We start from the raw sequence: 15,625 nt of genomic DNA on the forward strand, positions 1-15,625 counted from the left end.
GTGCAAATGATACACTTTCATGACGATGCAGCAATTGCCCGATCCTGAGCGTCTTTCACGCTGACCCCGGGTCGTCGAACGGTCGTTATTGTTGAGCCTTGCTTTGCTATCCGCAGTTCTGCTTTAATTTCCTCACGTATAGGCATCAAGAGTGTGCTGCAAATGTACGGAAGCTCTCAGGAAATTGTCTAGTAGCATTATACATTCATAAAGGAGCCTCCCAACCCTTTCCCCCGGTGCCTGTTTCCAGAAACTGCATTGGCTCGTGCAGATCAGCATTGTACAGTCTGTCAATAATCGGTCTCTCTGCGGTCTCCAGCCACTCCTGTGGCCTTGAGTGCAGCTCTCAGTGACTCAGCATTTTACCTACAGATGAGAGCATCTGGGAAACGAGAGAGATGAACAGAAACCGAGCAAAGATGGCCCACAGGAAGAACTTTCTGTAACACTCAGGAATTTCACCTCCCACAGACATGGCAGACTCCCGCCAAACTGAAGCTATTTCTCCTTGCGTCTGTATTTCTGGGCTTTGGGTATGTGAGCGTTTGGTAGTTTTCCTTCACACCGAGGCAGAGAAATACGAGTGGATCGCCGCCACGGCCTCCTCCCACTCGCCTCAGTTTTTGCTTTATGACATGTTTTAGTGTCTGTAGTGTTTGCCGTTGGTATTATTGGGAAGAAAACAGCTCGGCATATGATTTCCAAAAGAAGACCTCTCCTTCAGTCTCCCTCCATTGTTTGATCATTTTTCAGCCTCCTTTCCTCTAGAGTTGCCCTTGCAGTTTTTTTTTGTCGCTACTTTGCGATTGTTGGGATTCCCCGCTTTCCTTCAGCGGCGCTCGGTTTCCTACAGGATGTCCACCAGAGATGCCCCTGGTAGGGGGTAGTTGAAAAAACAAGGAGAGAAGGGCTAGGAGACTGCCGTATGAAAGGGCTTAGCTGGATGTCAGGCCTCTCTGTGGGGGATGAACATTATTACATACCACCATTCCTTCGGCTACAATTTGCTACCGGTCATTGGATCATCAAAATTAAAAACGTGTGCTGCTTTTGGCCACCCTTTCATGGGTCACGTGATGTTTGTCGAATCTATTAGGCTAATTTATTCAAAAATATATTAAAAATGCAATTCACATATACAGTAACTTAAAATGTGGGACTTAAATAGACCTCGTCATAGTTATTAATAGCCTATGTTATATTTCATAAAATCAAAGTCATTGTGATACAACTGAACGGCTTCAACAAAATAATATAATCTTGAAGAACACCTTTACCAAAGTACCAAAAGTAGTTTGGCTTAATCTTTTAAAAGTCATATGGTCCAACCAACATTCTAAAAAAAATATAGGATATAAAAGAAAATAGTAAAAAATACTACTTGCCTTGAAACATATATTTACAGTATACACACAGTGATACACAAAAATCCAGGGTCAGTTTTATTATGAAAAATAAAAAAAGTATTAAATTGATCAAAAGTGACAGTAAAGACATTTATAATCTTACAAAATCTTATCAAATAATTGCTGTTTCTTTTGAACTGTCTATTCAGGAAAAGAATCCCCAAACATTTATCACCATTTCCACTAAAATATTACACAGCACAACTGTTTTCAACATTGATAACAAACAATAATTCATGTTTCTTGAGCATCAAATCAGCATATTAGAATGATTTCTGAATGATCATGTGACACTGAAGACTGGAGTAATGATGCTGAAAATTCAGATTTGCGTCACAAGAATAAATTACATTTTAAAATATAGTCTGAATAAAGAACAGATATTTTACACGATTATTATCTCACAATTTTACAGTATTTACTGTATTGTTGATCAAATAAATGCAGGCTTGGTGAGAAAAATATATCTAGCCTATCTTTCATAAACAAACAAAATCTTACTAACCCTAAACTTTTGAACAATACTGTTCTTACTGTAACACACACACACACACACACACACACACATAATGTTTAGATGAGTACATTTACATGTACATGTATTCCAGGTGTAAGGAAAATCTTATTGCATTCTCTCAAAAACAACCAACATTAATACTAAGATTACATTTAACTTCTAAGAAAACTTAAGAGATTTTGAAACTATTTTTCCTCTAGTACTTCATCGATCCTCATGAATGTGTGCTAGTAGTGCTCCAAACAGCACAGCAGGTGCTCGCAAGTGAACCTTGCCTGATTATGACTTCATCAGATAAAAAGAAATTACATTACATTTGCCGTTTGGAAACTCTTTTATATCTTCAATTATTCCACCTGCCAGGCAGAAATGGAGGGAGAGAGTCATTTCAGTGTAACGTATAATTAGATATAGCAGGTTTAATCACTGGAAGATGAGCAGTCATGAGAGAAGGGGGTTTAAAAATGCCCAAATGTGTGACCGAGTGAAGGCATGATGCTATCATGAGTTCTTGCACTGGCCCTCTAATCTCACTCCCCTCTTCCCACCTCTTTACGTCTGTGCTTAAACATCGGCAGGCGCCCAGGGTGCCGGAAGGCCAGCACCTTGTCAGAAGCTGTTAGATGAGGCTGTCCGCTCACAGAAACTTCGTTACCACGGCAGTGGCCTTTAACACTGCCCAGTGCTTACTGAGCGAATTCAGTCACCACAAGGGTGGAGTGAAGCAATTGGCTGTCTTGAAACGACCTCGGAGGCAGACAGTGTTTGAATGGAATTAGGGCTGGAAAGAGAAATGGCAGACACAACTGTTGCACACGTAAGTTACCAGTAACAACACTGGTGTCGGATTGTAAAATAGTCAGCCCTATAGTTCATTAACTGACATATATTTAACGATGAAATATGTATCTTTTACTGTGTGTAGCTATAACTATTGTAACTATTATATTCCTCACAAATCAATGAAGATCTTTGGAAATTGAAAATAATTGGTTAATTTGTTATATATATATATATATATATATATATATATATATATATATATATATATATATATATATATATATATATATATATATATTAGGGCTGTGAAAAGATTAATCGCATCCAAAATAAAAGTTTGTGTTTACATAATAAATGTGTGTGTACTGTGTATAATTATTTTGTATATAAATACACACACATGAATGTATTTATTTAAGAAATATTTGCATGTATATACTGTATATATTAACATATAATTTATATTATATATAAATATTTGTATATATAAATAACACATTTTTCTTAAATATATACATGCAAGTGTGTGTATTTATATTTATATATATATATATATATATACAAAATAATTATACACAGTACAAACTTTTATTTTGGATGCGATTAATCGCGATTAATCTTTTCACAGCCCTAATATATATATACACACACACACACACACACATTATAGTTAGTTCACCCAAAAATAACATTTCTATCTAACTATATATATATATATGTGTGTATGTGTGTATATATATATATATATATATATATATATATATATATATATGTATATATGTGTATATATGTGTATGTGTATATATGTGTATGTATGTATATATGTATGTATATATGTGTGTGTGTACTGTGTATATATATATATATTAGCAACACTAGTCAAATGGCATGACGGCAGTGTGGCCAAGTGTTACTTTGGTCACTAACATTGGACATTCCTGTTTGAGGCGTGTCTTGCTGCGTAATGACAAACACATCTCCATACATCATGTGATAAGAGAACCATCTGGGACCTTATTTTATCTGGCCAGCTCTTTCCTTATCTGGCAACGGTGCTGGCCGCTCGCTCATGAGTAAGTGCTGCGATGCTTAAAGGTGCTGGGCCTGGTGTTATCGAGCGCCCCTGCAACAGCTTGTCATCTTGGTCACACTTAGCTAATGATGCCCGTGCTATCGCCGGCAAGCGGGAACGGAGCTATAAAACAAGCATGGCTGGGAAGATGGATGAGATTCATATGAGACAGCGAGTCAAGTGCTTCTCAGGCTCGCTTTATTTCAGCACTTCCATATGGCTTCTCACAAGAGGAAATAGATTTGTGTTTATTTAGTTCTACTTCCAGTTGCTAAATGGTCATCTGTGCAATCTGGCTATAAATGAAACCCTCCAGAGCTGTCGTATCATTACAGCAGCATAGTTTTTTGAAACGTTAAATGCTTTTGTACAGCAAAAGGTTGATTTGTTGCCTCTTTGGGGATCCGTCCCTGATACTTTTATCTCTTGCTCCACGTATAGCATTTAAAGAAAACGATCTTAGTCGGCCTCGGTGTCAAGCAGATGGCTTGTCAGGATCCAAGGCGACGCACAGGAACGTCACGACCTTTGCTTCAGGGACTACTAGAGCTCGAAGAACAATTACTTCAAATGTCAGGAGCACTCTCAACCTCACTCCCACTGTAATAATAGTTATTAACTTTAAGACATGTGACGAGAGAGTTATTGCACCTTTTGTAAATCTATATGTAACTTGAATCAATTTTTAGGGCCTTGTTTTATGTTGGCTTGTAGGGATTGATCTTTATCTTGAGAATCAACTGAAGTGCGAGCAAAATTAAAAACGGTTCAGGGGGAAATGAGTGTCTATAAACCAAATAATTGCCCTAAGGCAAGAACCTGTTTTAGTAAAATCCAATATGAGGGTTAATGATTTGACATCCTGATCTTATGTTTATTCAAAATATACATTGATTTAAAAACACATTTTCTATGATTACTTCTTGTAATGTAACATTTATTTTTTGAGGGGCATAATCTCAAAAATTTCAGGATGATTATACAAACGTCCTGATATAATGAATAAACAACAACCTAACAACCTAAAAATAGGAACAAAGGTATAATAGGAAATTATACCATAAAAAAAACATGTAGGGTGTGTCAAGAAGTCATAATTTGGTCTTTTAATGCAAGGCAAGGTTTATTCAGGTTTTAAAATGTCATGTGGTGCAACTCCCTAGAAGCATAATGATACTTATGAATGAATATTTGATGATATTTGCAAAAAAAATGATGCACTTGTTTTCAAAGGGTAAGGAAAATGTTATTACTTTATTTGGTGGTTACTAAGCTTTTATTTAGCTTTGATTTACATTTATTTCAGTTTTAGTATAGTAATTGAACTTATTTTATTTGTTAGTTGCCAAGCCAGTTAGGCTAGTTATTTTATTTCATGATCTATTTTTGTTTCAGTTTTATTTCACAATTAATGAAAACGATACTTAATGGTTTTAGTTGTAGTTTTTGTATGAAACTGATGTATGTTTTTTTTTACCATATGAATCCAACATGAATGCCTGTGTTGTAAGTTAGATTTCTAATCTTTGACACTCATTAACCCTAGAACTCAAAATATGGTCAGGGTTTGTGGAGCGACATACTAGTTCGGTTAAATGCTGTTGTCAAGAGGCGCTATCTAAAATTCCAGGGAAATGCAGGTACCATGTCAGGTTAAAGCACATTAGTGGAGGAATGCTGCTGGTCCGGTACTGCCCTGCTCTTGTTGTTTTTCTACGCTGCATGTTTGATATGAGAGCTGAAATGCGAGGGCACTGCAGAAGAGGGACGCCTGCTTTTTCTGTTGACATAACCGATCCAGATCGGATGAGTCACGATATGAACACTCTGAGACATGTTGTCAACATGCATTTCTCCTCATTACGTTTGTAACTAGCCTCCATGTGAGCCAAATAAACCAGGAAGTTTCAGAGAGAGAGCACAAACACACTGTAATCACGCATTTCCTGCAGTGTCCCATGGAGCAGGCTTTGTGCAAATCTACCCAAGCAAATCCAAGACCCCGTCTCTCTCTCTCTCTATAGGGTCAGGGGTGAGAGGAACCCTGATCTGGCCCTCAGTGACTGAGGGGTCCTTGGGAGAATTGAGTCTGCATTGGGTTATTTGCAGTCCAGGAGGAAACTGGCCCTGGTGTTGTGTTCTTGTTTGTTGTTTTATTTAAAAAAGACAGATGCAGGATCTCTGCGGTTTTGCTTTGAGATCCTGTCTGGGCCCTGGGGGGAGTGTGGGGCTTTTGTTTGTTAATCATTCCCTTTGGTGTGGGCAAAGCTTGCAAAAATGTACCTTTGGCTTTGCTGCGATGCCTTGACCTTTGGAATGTCGACTGTAGCCGTCGTGCCAGTTCTGGAAATCACCGCCCTGTGATGTCATCGCTCTGTTCCTCTGGCCGTGCAGCTGCTCTACATCCCACTTTGCCGATTATTAGTGGTGTTTGCTAAGGCAAGCATCACTGTTTCTATTGCCCATATGTTTTCATAACGCTAAAGGAAGATATAAGTCTCTCACTTCTGCCAATTTGAATCAATGATTCATGAGCTTCTCATCAGATTTTCTGTCCAATCAAATCTGAAATCTGAAGCGTCCCGCCCCCTACATTATAAATAGACGCTGAAGCTGCAGCTAAAATCAGTGACTTATTCACACATTTACTATTTTTTTATGTGGTGAATGCGGGTGAATGGCACATAGTGCACTCTATAGGCCGTGTAAATATGCTTTCCATTGGGGCGAATGAAGTCTGGTTTCACGCTAGTGTCACGCAAACCGCCATAGCGAGACACGATAGCGCAGATCAGATCATATGCGTGAGTCGGCGTAGACCACAAAACGTATCCCACCCATCTGAATTCTGCACAGAATGCTTTATTTTAAAGCAATATTGTGGAGATTGGGAGGAGAAACGGGCATTAGAAACAGCACTGACAAGTTGAGGAAATAACATCGATGCCATGCATCAACATAAATTAAAATGAATAAATTATAAATAAAAAAACTCTACAAAAGGGATAACAGAATCTGCTAGTTATAATACTTTGTGATTGAGCTGTTTGATGATTCAGATGGAATCACTAACATATTGAGAGTCTGATTAAACTCTGCCTCTTTCTTATTTATCTCTACTTTAGATATTCTTCCATCCAATCAACAGCCAATGAATGGAACCAAGTCCCTTTTTTTTAAAGTAATAATCCATTTACTCAGATGTACATCAAAATATGGATTGGTTGGTACTTCGCGACTTTCGCGACTTTAATCGTTAAAAACCTGAAAAACGACATAATTTGAAAACTAGCAGAGCTAATATCGTGCTATTTATTAATGTAATAAACTACTAGCTTCAAATTTTGCAGCAATGCCTATCGCCTAACACTACTAGCTAGCAGTTTAGCAACACGCTAGCGATCACACACTGCTGTAGCATCATGGCACTGAGCTGCGTGTGCAAGCGCCACTCACATTTACTTCAGAAAATGTCAAAATCTAGTTTCACGAGAATATATCCAAAGGCCTGGTGTCTGGTGTGTTTTTTTTTTTTTTTTTTTTTTTTTTCAAACGACATGTCCAGATCTGTTTGTCAATGAGCGACTCTCTGCCTCAGGAAGAATTTGACATTGACTGGGGGGAAAAAAAGAGAGGTAATCTCATGTATGCAGCGAGACAGAAATCCTGCACGCAGAGAGGATTGTGGAGACAGTTTTGACTGGCATGATGGGTACTTGACTACCTGCAGGGTGGAACAAGGAAACCAAACAAAGCAACGAACGTAAACGGGATCAAAAGAGGAAGAGGTGCGAGCGCAAGCGATTACAAACAGCAGATCACACACACTCAACAGTTTGGTGCTTTCCTGAAGGGAAACGCGAGAATAATGGTGTTCAGTTTAATCTCATCGTTTTTTTTTTTTTTCTTTCTGTCTCGAGTTTGAATAGAAGAGGTAGCCTAGAGTCAATGCAGAGAGGCAGCCTGTGATTGGCCGTGTAAAAGCCGGGCACTGTCTGACTCGTCTAATCTCGCACAGATCTGGACTGATGGGCTTCAGGAGAATCGGTTTGGTAAATTACTGTTGCAGGGTAGGACAAATCCCCTCTTATCTGATGTTCTCTCTCTCCCCTTCTGTTTGGTTCTCGTGTCGTCAGTGCTGTGTTTTTCAGATGTGCTGCTTTTTTGAACAGGTTGACTAAAGGCCTGGTGAAGTGTGCGAGTCTATGACGGTCTTGCTTGGCGCTGCGAGCTGTGTCTTCATTGGCATAGGGCGAGGTTGATGAACTGTGCTCCGCGTCCATCCAGTGATCTGACAAATTGGCATAAGCCCTGATGCATGGATGTGCAAATTATTACAGATCCTGTTTGCTTTCTCTTCTCCCCTCCCTTCCTCAATCTATTCCTACTCGTCCATCATCTCAAACACTTGTTTGCTCAGTATCTGGGGTCTCATTTATAACCGTTGCGAACGCACAAAACAGGTCCTGAAAGAGGCGTACGCCACTTCCGACGCACAAGTTGTGATTTATAAAAACAAACTTGACGGGAAAATTTGCGTACCTGCACGCAAACTCTGACTCATGCGTACAAACATTTTGGAGACGGAGCAGTTTGGCGACGCCGATGGTGAGCTGGAGTTAAATGTCTCTTTGTTCACTTTTACACAGAACATTTTAAGAAAATTTTACATATACAGAAAGATAATACAAATATAATTTCACTCACCAAGCCTATCACGTGAAGCAAACATCCATCCATTCTTAAATGTCCGCGCTAGTGAGCGCATTGGGCCGTTTAGTGAAACTGACGCATATTTATCTAATGTTAAAACCGTAAATCTTCATTATGAGTCCTAATTATAAATACAATGCATGTTCACAATAACAGTTTAAATAAATAAAAGAATGATTTAAACTGTTTTACTTCTGATATAAACATTTAGATTAAATATGCCGTTCTTATTAATGGAGTTAAACACTTAAATTACAAAAAAAAATTATATTCAATAAATATAATTATTTGTAGTGGATACAATGCTTTTGAACACTTTTCCTGTGGCGTGCAGTGTTTTAATATTTGAACTACAGAGAGAATTGCTTATCGTGATAACAGCAGATTGTCTGAGAAAATATTTTCGTGCAAATAATGCACAACAAGGCCTAGGCCTATCTGTTTCCATTAAAAATATGAATCAATTAAAAATACTATTTGGCCAGTGGAAAAGATTGAGAAAATCTTTATCTGAAATGTAATGAAATTAAAAAACAAGGCAAGGATAGGCTACTAAATGACTTTTATCAATGTAATATGACGGCACATCCGTATCTCATATTTTCCTAATCTCTTGTACTGTTAAATGTGGTATCACTGTCACATGGATGAATATGCATATGCAAATGTGCACTTTGGCCACTGAAAGCTGCCCGTCAGCCTGAAGGTCTGGCTGTGCGAGACTAGGGTGATTATGACTTTCCTGATATATAAGTTAACATTAATAATAATTATTAATACTTGAGAAATATTTGTCTTCCAAAGTCATGTGGTGTGACCAATATGGAATATGGACATCATAGAAGGGAACCCTGCAGGCCCTCCTGACTGTGTCAAGGTTAACTGTCTTTTTAAAATATCAGGTGATTTTGATATTGGACATTTTGTCCATTGTTATGGGCAATACTTGTATAGACGCAGACGGTGCAGTCATACCCACAAAAACAGAACATGGTGACACACTACACTAAAATAATGCAATAAACATGAGCTCAATAACAGAAAATGTAAGAAAAAAAACGCTCTAATATACATTACCGATTACAAAAACGAGAAGAAACCCAATTATTCAGATAAAATATAATCGTATGTGGTTTTTCGCGCAGTGACTAATAATTATACAGTAAATTATACAACATTATTTACAGTTTTTCTGTAAAAATTACAAACATGTTTTTCGTGTGTATGTTTTCACCACATTACATTTTACGAGCCATTCAATTTAAAATTTTCTTGAAATTGTCTTTAAAGGGGTGGTATAATGCCCTTTTCACAAGATGTAAAAAGTCTTTGATGTCTCCAGAGTGTGTATGTGAAGTTTTAGCTCAAAATACCCTACAGATATTTTTAGATAGCATGTTAAAGTTGTCACTTTTTGCACCGTTTTTGTGTCTGTCCCTTTAAATTCAAATGAGCTGCTGCTCCCGGCACAGAGGGCGGAGCTTCAACAGCTTGTCTCCTTTACCTCACATAAGCCCCTTTCACACAGAGATTCCGGAAAATACATGGATAAAAAGACACGGGATTTGACCCGGGTTCGTTTGATTTTGGTTCATTCACACTGCCAGTGATATTCCGGAATCAGAGAGTGCGTTCACACACAACCCGTAAAAATCCCGTAAAGACACGTGACATCGATGTGACGTTAATGTCTCAGCAGTGTCTTAAGTTTGCTTATGAGCTGCGATTTCTCTCTCGAGAAACCACGCTTGTGCATTTTTTTTCTCTGATTCGATCATAAACTTGCGCATTACGTACCGTTTCACAGCTGGCGAACGATCCCAGCTTCAGCGTCATCACTACGACACGGCATTATTACGGCTTTTGTTCACACAGCGCGTGTTCCGGGACTGAACACGGCAATGTTACTAGGTCCCCAACACGGCATCGATCCCGGCATCAATCCCGGGTCGTGTTTGCGTTCACACAGAAGGCGCTCTGGCAATTTGCCGGCAATTTCCCGGGTTCAAAGCGCTGTGTGAAAGGGGCTATAGACATGCACTGAAGATTTAAAAAACTTTTAGCCTTTTATGTTCAAACCGGAGTCAGAAGATGTCAACGGAGTCAGTGATGGAGAGACTCAAGAAGAAGTGTGTAGTTATCTTCTAGTCATTGATTAGCATATTCTGTCTTGATAATCTATAAATCGTGTTCAGGGGGCGGGGTTTATGTAAATTTTAGGGTCAGTGATGTCACTAACGGGAGGAATGTCGTGTAGTCACAGCTGTTTGTTGTAGTCCTTAAAAAACAATTTCTTTAAAAGCAAATATCTCCCTTTGCTTTGAACTTTGAGCGTTGTAACTTTGCAGATGTTGTTTATGCTCAAACAGCAACATTACACACTAACTAAAGTTAGAAAAGTGAAATCATAATCAACCATCCCTAAAGATTTTTAAGAACTAAAGATTTAATTAAATTTTTTTTAATTTTTGCTTTTCTTTATCATGGGCACTCTTGTATGGCTCACACTGTGACTCCCCATCAGATTAAATGGGCAAAGCAGAGAGAATACTGAGTATAGGAAGTCTTTCTAATTCTTTGTGGATGAACCGGACAGACCGGTTTACAGGAAGCAGCTACTCCTGGTTTCAGCAAAGGGCTGGGTGATGTCAACAGTTATCGTCCAACTGTGAAACACTATGGGTTTTGCATTTGGGGGGGTCTCTCTGCATGCCTCGCCTCGCCTTGCCCCGCCTCAGAGCGAGGAATCTCACCTAGCGCTGCAAACGGACTCCAAACCGATGACGAAGCACTGTCAATGAACATCAGCCGAGGCATAAAAACGCCATGATTATGCGTCTGGGTTAAACTATGACAACTGGCGTAAGAGACGGCCCACGCTTTACCCGCCTCTGCTGTCGCAAGGTGCACCTTTTACTGCCTCCCATTTAATTGATCTAATTACAGACCTACTCTGCCTCGGGTCTTTTGAATTCACCTGTTGTTGTGTGTAAATACCACCTCAGTCTAGCGTTACCATTAGTGCTCAGTGACGTCTTTTGATTTGTTAACTTCATTCAATGCTGAAATGGCTGTGCGGCTCACGTACTCCAGGGCTCTATGATTTCCGCAGTGCAGAAAACACAGACGTATTTGTGGAATCCGGTCATAAAAATGGTATTACTGTGTAATGCTGAGTCACTTCACCAGCATTTCATTTGATAAAACTATCATCATATCAATCTGGTGCATTTTGAGAGTTTAAAATTAAGATTTCATGTTCAGTGTACAAATTGAACATTGTAAAAAGTCTTTGCATTGACTTTTTGAAGCGTCAAAGTTGCGTAGCTGTCAATTGAGGGACTGAAATCCCTCAGATTTCATCAAAAAGATCTTGAAGATGAACGAAAGTCTTACGGGTTTATAATGACATGAGGGTGAGTAATTGACAGAATTTTCATTTTTGCATGATTAAACCCTTTAACTTTAAATATATAACTATTGTACAGTAGAATATGCTTTTCTAAGTAATAATAATAATAAGCTTTTTAAAACATCATTTTTTTCCAGAGGAAATATTACCACCCTGGAACACACTGAAATTGGTGAACCATAAAATGGAATTTGGAGGAAGAAACTAGATAAATGTATCGTATTTGTTAAATTTTCTAAATGTAATTCAACAATATATTAGATTAAATAAAAAATAAATGGTAAAATGGAATCCAGAAAAATTCAACATGGAGTTTGGGGGAAAAATCAAAACAAATTTCACAGGTCCCTACTAGTCTCTCAGCCAAGCGGCTTGATTCCTTGTTCTCTTTCTTTCTTAACACAGCATATCATAGCATACAAGAGAACCTCCGGCACACAATGCGGCTCACGTGTCCGCCTCGGAGGCACAAGCGTTCAGCCAAGTTGCAGCGTCCATTCCAGCTTGGTTGTGTTGCTGCCGCTTGTGTCAAGCTAATCTTTGGGCAACAAAGGATGCGGAGAGGAGGAATTTGTGTCGTGCGCGTTAAGGGAAGAAAAGATGACGAGAATGAAATCTTTTTAGCGTGTTGACAGATAAGGCTCATCCTTTCTGTGCAGTGGTGTTTAAGCCACTGTAAGCTGATTAATTAGTCATAATCTACGGGCCCCAGACTGAGGCGTAGCTAATGAAGTTAAGCGCCCAAATCACATCCCACTATTTCCCTGCGTGGAACTGGATGATGATGGAAGCGATAGATGGACAGTCTTGAGAGTGTCTTGCCCGATGGAGAGGATGGGCAGAGTGAACGGAGCACGTGGGTGAAGTGCAGGATATTAGGAGGTTTTTGAGCTTTGTTTCAGAGAGGAGTGTAGGAGGCCTGCGATTTCTCCTCGTTTTGGAAGGCATTAGCGGTTCGCTAGCTTTCACAGTGCGGGACTGTATGGCAATGGCGGGGCAGAGGGCTATGTTTTCCCAGACACTTCACCAGGGCTTCGCATGCATATTAACAATTTGTGTGTGAGAAGACACATTTTAACCCTTTAAATGCACTTCATTGCTAGTTACTGGCATTTGGAAAATCAGCTGTCATCTACTGAGAGCGTTGGACCTGCAGAAAGACTGTGACGTCTAAAAAAAAACGTCCATTTAATTTTAAATTTGTCTTAAAAAAAAATGCACCAGTGGGGTATCTTAAAATAAAGATTAGAATTAATTAGTAAATTAAACAACTAAATAAAATGAAACATTAAACAATAGCATTCTTAAGTTTTTATTAGAAATTTCTTTAATTGATATTTTGTTTTATTTTCATTTCATAATTACATCATCTTATTTAAAAAAAATAAAAAATTCTTCTATTACATGCTTAGTTTATTTGGGTCACTGAACTTGAAAGCACTGTTTTCTACATAAAAAAAAAAAACATAAAACGGCCCTTTTAGGACTGACATGGCATTAATATTAATAATAATAATAATAAATGATATACATAAACATACATTGCTTAATGAAAGTATAGTCTTTTAAAAAGAAAATCTTACTGACCCCAAACTTGTCAGAAAGCAGAAGAAAACAACAAGTTCTCCATATTGTTCATTGGAAAAGTAATCATCAGTATCGGCATTGGTCCTGAATAAAGCAATGTCAGTCAATTTCTAGACGCAATTTTCTATCCGGAAAGTTTTTCCCTGCAGCAAGTGTTCTGTAAGTGCTTCAAGAGCTTCGTCTTTTACTGAATAAACTGCTAATAAACATTTACTGAATTACTGATAAACAAGTAGCGTATCTGTTAATCCGCTGAACCTCTCACACCCCACCTTTAAGTTGCTGATGACAGTGAATAGATGTTTTTCTCAACGACGACCTCTGCATGAACCGCAGCCAGTATCTGTTCCACCAGATTCCCTTCTTGGTTTCCTATTGTGCTTTTTATTCCTACTTTGCCTGTTCGTATCTCTCCCTCTCTATTTTCCTCTTTCGCTGACACACTATTGCTCCAGTTAGCTGCAGTTTGACCCATCCCCCCTGAATTTTACCCACATTCCTCAGTTCCTGCAGCCTGGAGCCATCCCAGTGCCCTTGTATGTGCATAACCCTAGACTATGTGCTTGCTCGCTCAGTGAGCAGTGGGGTGTGTGTGTATATATGTGTAGATGTTCCACCCCTGAGACCCCAGGGTGTTTTTTTGTGCTTCTGGAATGCTCAGTCTCATGTAATGACATTCGCCAGGCCTATCAAATACTCTCCAGAAACACTTAGAAAGTGTTATAGTGTGAATCCAGATTCTTCATTGGCTCACGCCTTTGCAAACACCCGTATTTAGATGTGCTTGCTAAGGCAAGCGTCACTACTGCTATTGCTCATACATATGGATTTGAATATGATGACAAGTTTTTAATTTCTCAATTAAAATTCAATTTACTTTATTTTTGGTGGTATAAAATAAAACATGTCAGGGTAAAACAACTTTTCAGATTTTATAATGAAGTCATATTTATTTAATTTTTTTTCTTATTTATTCGTATTAGTATTTGAAATACTTTCTCCGCTAAATCAAGGTCATATGGTACAACCAAAAAAAAAAAAACATAAAAAAGGAAATTATATCATTATAGACTGGGCTCACGATGACTCTCAGTAAATCTCTTAAAATATCAGACAATCTGATTTACCCAAAAGCTTAATGATGTTTCTGCATATTTCATGTTTTATACCATGAATAAATTATGTTTAATGTTAAATTGCTTTTTATCTTGAAAAAAAAACCAAGTAATATTAATGATTTAGATGGGTATTGAAGTTGCAAGGAAAATATATAACCTTTCACTTTTTAATATAGTCATTAAATATAAACTTTATTTTGAAACTTGAAGGGACTGTTAAGCTAAAAATGGTTCACAATGTGTTTTTGTACTTCTTGACATGTGAAAATTGCCTGGACTTACAGCAGACAGACAAAAATAAGATGGCAATTATGTTAAAAATATACACATCTTTTGTGTTCCAAAGATGAACAAAATTCGGTTACACTTCATTTTAAGGTGACCATGTTACAGTGTGATTATTATACATTTAAGTACCGAGTAATAATAATTAACTACATAGGGTTAGGTTTAGGATTATGTTTGGTTTAGGATTAGTTGCAAGTAATTATGGACAATTTTAAGTAATTACTATAGTAACTACATGTAACGTGTAACAAGGACACTAAAATAAAGTGGGTTACACTTTATTTTAAGGTGTCATTGTTACAGTGTAATTATATATTTAAGTACTGAGTAATATTAAGCAACTACATGTACTTACTATAGGGTTAGGGTAGGATTAGGATTTGGTTGAGGGTTAGTTATAATTTATTGTTATTACTATGGTAGGTACATGTAACATATGTAACAAGGACACTGTAAAATGAAGGGTTAACTTACCCCAAATTCTTATAGTTTTAGAATGACACGAGGGCGAGTAAGTGATGACAGAATTTTTATTTTTGGGCTCACTATCCTTGTAATCTAAATGAAGATGTGTACACTAACATGTATTCAAGGTAAATTAAACTTTTTTTCTTGGTTACACCACTTGACATTTTTATTATTATATAAACATTTCTTGAAAATAGTGTAAAAGTTATAAATTGCCACTTTTTCTAGATTAAGATATTTATTATTCTTTATTGTAGACAC

At 37.8% G+C, this 15,625-nt stretch overlaps 1 protein-coding gene across 1 annotated transcript in view; it reads left to right on the plus strand.

Annotated features, from left to right (window-relative positions):
* arhgap35a (Rho GTPase activating protein 35a) overlaps positions 1-15,625 on the plus strand; it is an 89,261-nt gene that overhangs the window by 10,593 nt on the left and 63,043 nt on the right. The gene's annotated exons all lie outside the window — the stretch shown is intronic.

This window comes from Rutilus rutilus, assembly GCF_951802725.1.
Source record: "Rutilus rutilus genome assembly, chromosome: 9".
NCBI lineage: Eukaryota > Metazoa > Chordata > Actinopteri > Cypriniformes > Leuciscidae > Rutilus > Rutilus rutilus.